At 37.9% G+C, this 9555-nt stretch overlaps 1 long non-coding RNA gene across 1 annotated transcript; it reads left to right on the forward strand.

The window, feature by feature from the left end:
- The first annotated feature begins 2854 nt into the window (after positions 1–2854).
- LOC114822050 (uncharacterized) lies at positions 2855–5935 on the forward strand. Its single transcript, XR_011574951.1, has 4 exons — positions 2855–3172; positions 3275–3408; positions 4020–4380; positions 5502–5935. It is a non-coding gene; the product is annotated as an uncharacterized lncRNA (long non-coding RNA).
- The last annotated feature ends 3620 nt before the right edge of the window (positions 5936–9555 follow it).

Here is a 9555-nt window from a genome sequence, read left to right on the forward strand (position 1 = left end):
TCCCATCAAATTCAATGGTATATGTATTTACTAAGTAGATTTTAATTTATTTATTTTGTACCCATAAGACCAACTCCAAACTTGGGCTAAAAGCCAAATTACCCCCCTCCCCACAAACACTCTCCAAACCATGTTAAAATTTTGGGCTAAATGCCAAATGTTATTTCTGGGCCAAATACCCCCCAGCTTTCCCCCCAAGCGCGACTGGACTCGTTGGCCTTTGGGCCACTCTCGGCCCGTTCATGCTCCAACGCGCGCCCACGCGGAGCGCCTGAGTTTCTTTCTCGACAGTATGGGACCCAGCGTCAGGGCCATGTCGGCCACTTGCCCGAGCCCAACAGCTCTTTTCCGCATCTGATGGCCATCGTTTAAGGACCGTTAACCAACGGTCCATATTCAAATTTCATTTTAAAAAAATATGTTATTTTAAAATACATTGAATCCAACGGTTGAGATTGAATATACTTAAATCTAACGGTAAAAAAAAAAAAGATCTAACGGCCCAAATTAAAATCCAACGGCTAAAATAATTAAATAAATTTATTTAACACAAAATTTACCCAAAAACTCTATAAATACCTATGTATTTGTTCAAACATCCACACAAATATTGGACCTGTGTTTATATAGAGGATGATTGATGAATGGTTGGTGAAAGTTGAAAGTTTGGTGTTGAACGGTTGGTGAAAGTTGAAAGTTTGGTGTTGAACGGTTGAACGGTTGGTGAAAGTTGAAAGTTTGGAGTTGAACGGTTGATGAAAGATGAACGGTTGGTGAAAGTTGAAAGGTTGGTGAAAGTAGCTTGCCTTGTGAAAAATTTAATGATTTTTCAATATTTATCGGAATTTAAATTTTTTTAGATTAAAATGTTCATAAAATTAATTTACAATAATCTACATATTTAAAAAAAAAAATTGATTTAAGAAAAAAATTAGCCTAAGTTCATTCTTTAATACCTATGTCGTGCTAAGTCTTTTTTTTTGTCCTTTTACTTTTCTTTTGGTGTTCTTGCATTGCCTTTTTCTTTTATGGTATCCACTTTTGTAAATATTTTAAATTGATGATCGAATTAGTTCATTGTATTCATATAGGTTTAAAGAGGGTAGCTGTAAAAAATCATCAAAATCAGAGTTAAAATAACCGTTAAATCATGATTTTTCGTTTGTAGTCGTATAAAAGGTTTGTCCCATTACTTGATATATGAATGTTTGTTGTGGTATCCGCTTGTGTAAATGTTTTAAATTGACGATCGAATTAGTTCATTATATTCATATAGGATTAAAGAATGTAGCCGTAAAAAATCATCAAAATCAAAGTTAAAATAACTGTTAAAGCGTGATTTTTCATTTCTAGCCGTCGAAAAGGTTTGTCTGTTACTTGATATCTGAATGTTTGTTTTTTTTGTGATTTTTGGCCTATGTGATCTCAAAGTATATATAAACAAGTTTGACGGTTGGATCGTTGAAATTAGTTTCATACAATGCCTATCCCATCAAAACGGTCTATTCCCCAACACTTGACTTTATTAATACTTTCATCAAGTATAACATAAGATTTTGTGGTCTCCACTTGTGTAAATGTTTTAAATTGACGATCGAATTAGTTCATTGTATTCATACGGGTTTAAAGAGTGTAGCCGTAAAAAATCATCAAAATCGGAGTTAAAATAACCGTTAAATCGTTATTTTTCGTTTATAGCCGTCGAAAAGGTTTGTCCCGTACTTAATCTCTGAAGGTTTGTTTTGTTTCAATTTTTGGCGTATGCGATTTCGAAGCATATACAAACAAGTTTGACGGTTGGATCGTTGAAATTTGTTTCGTAGAATGCGTATCCCATCAAAATGATAGATTCCCTAACATTTAGAGTTTATTTATACTTTCATTAAGTATAACATAAGATTTTGTGGTATCCACTAGTGTAAATATATTAAATTGAAGATTGAATTAGTTCATTGTATTCATATAGGGTCAAGGAGTGTAGCTGTAAAAAATCATCAAAATCGGAGTTAAAATAACCGTTAAATCGTGATTTTTTCGTTTATAACCGTTGAAAAGTTTTGTCTCGTTACTTTATCTTTGAAGGGTTTTTTTTGTGATTTTTGGTGTATGCGATCTCGAAGCATATACAAACAAGTTTGACGGTTGGATCATTAAAACTAGTTTCGTACAATGCATATCCCATCAAAACAATAGATTCACTAACACTTGGAGTTTATTTATACTTCCATTAAGTATAACATAAGATTTTGTGGTGTCCACTTGTGTAAATGTTTTAAATGAATGATGAAATTAGTTCATTGTATTCATATAGGGTTAAGGAGTGTAACTGTAAAAAATCATCAAAATCGGAGTTACAATAACCGTTAAATCGTGATTTTTTCGTTTATAATCATCGAAAATTTTTGTCCCGTTACTTGATCTCTGAAGGTTTGTTTTTTGCGATTTTTGGCGTATGCGATCTCAACGCATATACAAACAAGTTTGACGGTTGGATCGTTGAAACTAGTTTCGTACAATGCATATTGCATCAAGTTCAATGGTATATATATTTATTAAGTAGATTTAAATTTATTTATTTTTTACGTATAACACTTAAGAAATTAAATGATATGTATATTTATTAAGTAGCTACCAATTTATTAGTCAGGTTTTTGTTAAAAAAATATATTATTGTGGGTTTTATGTAAAAGAAATTAAATTTGAAAATGAGTAAAATCACATTTTTAATAATTTTTAAAATAAATTAAAAACAAAAACAAAATACTTTGCGCGACGTCGAATTATAAACCTACGTCGCGCAAGTTTTGATAATTTTGGCGCAAGCGTAAAAAATAAGCGCCAGTTTTGATAATTTGGGACAAACCCCTTCGCTTATCACGCCCTCCTCTTCCCACACCCCTTAGCTATCTCTCTCTCTCTCTCTCTCTCTCTCTCTCTCTCTCTCTCTCTCTCTCTCTCTCGGTCTTTCTCTTCCATAGCCTTCCTCCTCTTCGCTCATCACGCCCTCTGTCTCCCGTAGGCTTCCTCATTTTCGCTCATCACGCTCGAATCCCAAATCTTGAACCCCAAATCGCCCCAATCTCGAACCCCACTGTCGATTGTCTCTCTCTATCTCGTTCTAAACGACGGGCATCCACCACCCCCTTCGTCGTGCTTTTCTCTCTCCTTGAAAGTAAGTCTAATTACAAATTATGGAATTATGAAATTAAAGATTTTGATTGTGAATTGAGATGAATTTTAGAATTTAGGGTTTTAATTTGGGATAAATTACTAGGGCATGGGATGGATTTTAGGGTTTAAAAGATGTTCTCAGGCTCCCAATTCGATGCCACGAACGCCTTCTCTGGCGGCAATTTCATGGCTTCTCAGTCCACTCAATTTGGCGATTCCATTCCCTCTCCGACCAAGGTAACGTTTCCCTTCAATAACTGTGAAAAAATGAAAAAAAGAGAGTATATATTTAATTAATTTTGTGTTTGAAGGTTATTTTGCTTGATTTTTGTTAAAATCCGATTTAGGGTTTTAATTTGGGATAAATTACTAGCTGCTAGCCAATAGGGTGGGTTTGGTATTCCGTTTTTCTTTGGCTTCGGTTCGATTTTTTTGGGTTTTCGATTTTTCGAACCTATTACTAGCCAATGTGTATCATCTGTAGTATCACATTATCAGGTTTTTGTTCTGCAGTTTATTTATTTGAACTGAGGTATTGTATTGGTATTAAGCTGTTAAGTTTTGGTATTTATGTAATACGATATCTATTTTGTTCTTTGAACCTCCATTATTTACTGAAGGATTATGCATCTTTTTTTTGCTTTCTTGTTTAGTACATACACTTGCTTATAAGTTGTTTTTTCTTTGTTCTGAATTTATCTCCTCCATGCATCTCTTCTCTCATTGCATTTGCATGGGTGGTGACCTTTAAGTACCTTTTCGTATGCATTTAGTAAGAAAAAGGAAAATTTAAAACTCTCTGTGTTCGTCTTAATAATTTTCTGTCTCTTCCTTTTCTATTGTTACAGAGTTCCATGTAGATCTAGCATGTGTACCACACTGTTGCATGTCACATCTTCTCAGCTGATTGCAAGTGAAATCTTTCCTGTTACTGCAGTCGAGGCCTTCCTCTACCCCGGAATTGGGTTTTTTTAGTTTATGGGATGGTGTAGGTAGATTCTTGGACTTTGGAATTGGTTTTAGTGAATTGGGTTTTATTTGGTTTTGTGCAGGGATAGCTTGTGCGTGCTTTAGGAGTTGTGGCATCCACATCTCTTCTTGGAGTTCCTCTTGGACATAACTCGTCGTTTCTTCAAAGGCCGGCCTTTGCTCCTTAAATGATTAGACAGGCTATTTGGTGTGGGAGCACCAACTCAACAACTGAAGAAGGTATCTAATTATCTCAATTAGTAGCAAACTTTTGCTTCTCAAAGCATTCAATGTTTAGCTCTCTACTCTCTACCCATCAACTGTTGCCACTTGAGAATTCAAAGTATAACATTGGCCGTTGTTTGTCATAATTACAATTGCATTTAGCAGTTTATGCTATTAGTGAAACCAACTGATCTCAGAACTATCATGTGTATATGCATGTACTCAGATTGTCCGATAATGGCATCATAAATCATGAAACATCTGCAACTTTGTGAATAATAGAGATATTGGACTTCGGAATTTAGCAGTTTATGCTATTAGTGAAACCAAATGATCTCAGAACTATCATGTGTATATGCATGTACTCAGATTGTCCGATAATGGCATCATAATTCATGAAACGTCAGATTGTCCGATTCCAACCTTTTGTCATGCCTCTTATGTGAAAAGTTAAAAGTTTTTTGGAGGTAGGGGAGAGGTTTGTTGCTTGGGGCATGCTGTTTCAGAAATTGTCATGGTAGTTTGTCTGGAAAGCAATAGAACAATGTTTATAGGTGGAGCTTTTGCACATGAGTTCGCTTCAGTTTTCTCTGAGTTAAGGGATTGGTCTTTTCATGCTATTTTCTTTGACTGGAATGCTATCATCTTTTACTACAACTTTTTTTTTTCTTCCTTTGGAAAAGAAACAATTATTAAAAAAAAATGCAACTAGTGAACAATAAGTCCATCGGAATCCAGTTACAATAAGGGGGCATTTGGATGAGAGACTTTGAAGTTCCATTGAACCTAGGCTAAAGTAGTTAGGAATGTGCTAAAAAATTATGTGTAAGGGAATTGAAAATGACTAAATGCTAAACATTTGAGAGAAGGTGTCATTTTGAAATTCATTTGTTTAGTCTCTTTGTAGTGCATTGTAGTGTTTGAGTATTTCACTTCTTGTAGTGCTTCTTTAAGAATAAAGTCTGAAGTTCTTCGGGACATTGAAAGTCCCTTGTCTTAACATAGCATAAGTAAATTGACAAAGATCTACAACAGCCACATAAATAAAAGCTATGAAAGTAATATCACCCTATAATTGATTAGTTTCAAATGCAAGAAAGGATTAGTTTCTAATGTTATAATTTTATGGTTCAAAGTGTATAAATGTTGCGGTTGATCACTCGTCGTCGGAGTGTGACCAATTCGCCTCCTGCATTATTAGCATCTACTGCTCCAGGCGCGAGTGCTCCATTGATTGGGGAGCCTACACCCCTTACTGAGGATACTCTTACGACGTCCCATGTGCCCATCTCATTGACGTCATCAATGTCGGTTCAGCCACTCAATGCACGGCGGCCTAAAGGGTCAGCTTGCAGTCCAGAGCAAGCAGATGAGGGCCTAGGGTGAGGAGATGAAGGCCTATGCCGGGCACATGAGAGACCTTGTATGAGCTATACAGATGTTTGACCTCCAAATCTCGTTACCAGTACCTGATCTTGCTACACCTTTGACCATTTCACCTTGTCGATGCCCAGTAGCCACTTCACCTAGAAGACTTTCAAATATTATATAATTAATTATTGTTCGGATATCTTGTATGTACATTTTTATATATTTGTAAACACGGAAATTCCTGCGATGAACGAGACAAGAAACACGTGTACAAAATAATATTTGTATTAATGATTTAGGGGTTACAATCTCTTCTACAAATTTAGCTTCTGATTCTATCTTTGTAATGGGTAGATTTGATGTTGTTGATCCAAAGGGCCGTCGGGGCCTGATCTTGGGATAAACAGTTGTGCGGATTTGTTGACGTCGTTGATCCAAAGGGCCGTCGGGGCTTGATATAGGGATGAACGAATGATGGATGATGAACACTTTCTTCAAGGGCCGTCGGGGCTTGATCTTGAATTAGTGGAAGTTCTTCAAGGGGCCATTGGGGCTTGATTTCGAATGAGGATTTGACGAAGAACGAAGAGAGCTTTCTTGATCCTTCGGGATTTGCTTGGGAGCTTTGGAGTTTCAAAGCTTCAAGGTTTTGGTGTGAGGTGAATTGGTTATGAATTGGTGTCCCCAAAATGAATGCCTTGGCCTCCTATTTATAGAATTCCAAAACTTGATTTTTTGGATTTAAATAATTAGATGAAATAAATCATTTCTACCAGGTGTTGACACGTGTCCTGTTTGATGGCTTTTCCGATTTATTTTGATTTTTCGTTTAGTCACATGCTATGTGTAAAATTTATGTGACACATAAACATTGAAATTTTAATTATTGATCAACATTTATTTTACCGAAATTTCAATGTCTACAAATGCCCCCACTTCAAGGCGCGTCGTATACATGTGCTTGTCACGTGTAGAAGATGCGTTTTGAAGTCCCTTACTGCAGATGTTGATCCAAGGGCCGTTGAGGCTTGATCTTGAACTGGGTTGGTGATTTCTTCAAGGGCCGTTGGGGCTTGATCTTGAACTTTGTTTGAAATTTCTTCAAAGACCGTTGAGGCTTGATCTTGAAGGTTGAAATTGGACCACAAGGAGCTTCATGTGGTAGATGAACTTTTGCTTTGGTACTGGGTGAATCGGTACCTATTTTGTTGCGCTTGTTGACTTTCCACAGCTTTGATCTTGAACTGTTTCGGAGGATTTTATGGTTTCCTCCAATTGTTGACTTTCCACAGGCTTATTCTTGAACTGGGTTGGAGGGTTTTGGTTTCCTCCAAGGGACTTTCCACAGACTTAATCTTGAACTGGATTTGATTCAAGGGTGGTGGACACTTGATCTTGAATCGGACTTGTAATTTCTTTAAGGGCTGTCAAGGCTTGATCTCGAACTTAAACATGACCACGAGCAGTTTCAGGACATGCATGCTTTGAAAGATCAAGGAAGTTCGCAGCATTTTCATATGAACCCTGAGCAGTTTGGTCAACGGTATGATCTTCAAGATTGATAGGCTCTTCTTCCAGTTGGTGACTTGATCTTTAAAGATTATCGAGACTTTGTTCTTCGACGATAGTGCCAGCGAAAGGTTGTTGAAGCTTCTCGAGCTCTTTGATTATAGCAACGATGGCAAGCTTGGTTTTGACTTAGACCCATCCGTCTGGATTATGCAGTTTGGTCGAGAAGGGTGTCCTGCCATAATGATTTGTTCCAACTCATCGTGCTGAATTCTTCTTTGCTTATTTCTTTCGCCTAGCAGAAGTGGTGCGCAACCCTTTGCCTTTAAATGGTTCTTCAGAGCATCACTTTTCAGCCACTCATCCATGCTTGGCAGCTTCAGTGCAAAGAGCCAACGCCATATCAACTGTTTTGAAATATTCGCTGAGGAAATTCGAGGTCCTTTAACAGTTGAAGATGAGCACTCGAGAGCAACGCTAGGTAAGCAACCAGGCAAAGGTTCCGGGCAATCAGTTCTTAATCGGACGTTTAATTACAGGTTCCGACTGATTGCTTCCTTTCTCCTTGTTCTGCAGGTAAGAGCAAGGGCAAGGGAAAGGATGGGGAAAAAGCATGATATGAGATACCTTTGCTTTCAACCCCGATGATATGAGATACTTTTGCTTTTGAAGAAGTAGCGGATGAACCAGCACGTATTTTGTTGCGCTTGTCTCCACATGCTTCGATGTATCATCTTCACCTGCATCATCTGTTTTCTGGGCAGATGTGGTGTCTCTTCTGGAAGCACAAAATGTTAAAACAATAGGTACTTCGAGAGCAGTGCTAGGTGAGCAATCATGAAAGGTTCCAAGCAGTCGGTTCCTTACCAGGAGCTTGAGTGGAGGTCCGACATATTGCTTTCTTTATCCTTGTCTTCGTAGTGAAGAGGGAGGACAAAGAAAAGGATAGGGTGAAAGCATGCTATGAGATACTCTTGCTTTCAACCCCAGTGATATGAGATACCTTTGCGTTGATGTGATTTGGCTGAAGAAGCGTTTCCAGGGAGGAAGAAAACTGAGTTTTGGTTGCAGATGCCTTCGGCAAGGAAGAAGAGTAAGGCTGGATGTGTGTCTTGCTATGGAGGTCGAATTATATGGTGAGCTCCCAACAGCAAGTGGCAAATGGCAGGGTGGATGTGGCATTGTCTCCCATGCTTTGTCGGCCAACAGTTGGGTAGGTGAATATGATGGACTCCACACGTTTTCAACTTTGTCAGTGATTTCTGGCAAAGTTGCACGTGATAGCCGAAAGCTGAAACCGTGTCTGAAAAGTGTTGACGGATTTTATGCAGGAAAATCCGGGTTTTGAAATTCGAAGAGCGGTGTCTCTTCGATTTTTTTTTTTTTTTTTTTTTTTTTTTTTTTTAACAAGTGGTTGTGTTGCCTCTTCTTTTTAAAGAGGTGTCAATCATTTTCAACCTGCACGCTTTGAAGATTGCCTGCCTTTGAAAATTGTCTTTGCTGTATTTATGAGATTTTTACTCACTCCAACCCTTTTCTTTTACCATCTTTTTTGGAAATGGCTAACCCATCTAACATTTGTTTAGATTTGAGTCTCAGCACTGACGCAGGTGCACCGCGTCAGGGTAATATATGGCACCCGTCCTTCTTATCTTCTAATGGCCCTCTTACAGTTGAAGACTCTGTAATGAGGGATGCAGCAACGGCTACGGTTGTAGCTAGGAACCTTATCACTCCTAAAGATAATAGGATACTTTCACGACGGTCCGATGAATTAGCTGTTCGAGAGTCCTAGGCTCTCAGTGTCCAGTGTGCAAACTCTGTTTCCAACATGGGTCAACGCTTACTTGTTCGAACTCGCCAGGTTGAATCATTGACAACCGAGGTGGTAGCTCTTAATCAAGTGATCAAACAGCTGAAGTATGAGAATAGAGAGTTGCATGTGCTTGCAAATAATTATTCGACGAGCATGAAGAGGAAGCTCGATTAGTTGCTGGACTCCGAAGGTCGGATTCAAAGTGACAATCGGAGATTTGTAGATGTATTCCAGAGGGACCTTTTGCCTTCGTCATCTGGAGTTCGACCAAGTATTGAGGCTCCGAATAATCCATCCCCAATGCCTCCCTCTTCTAGGGTTCCACAGAAGTACTAAGGCTTCAAGTACTGAGGCTTCACATAAGTGACATTTTTTTTTAATTGTTTTTTTTATGCATTTGTAATTTCTTAGAGATATCAATGGACATGCTTTATTTTATTCAGTATGTTGTGCTAAATACAAATAAAACGTACATCTGACTAAAATGCGTTACT

This window comes from Malus domestica, chromosome 13, assembly GCF_042453785.1.
Source record: "Malus domestica chromosome 13, GDT2T_hap1".
NCBI classification, from domain to species: Eukaryota; Viridiplantae; Streptophyta; class Magnoliopsida; order Rosales; family Rosaceae; genus Malus; species Malus domestica.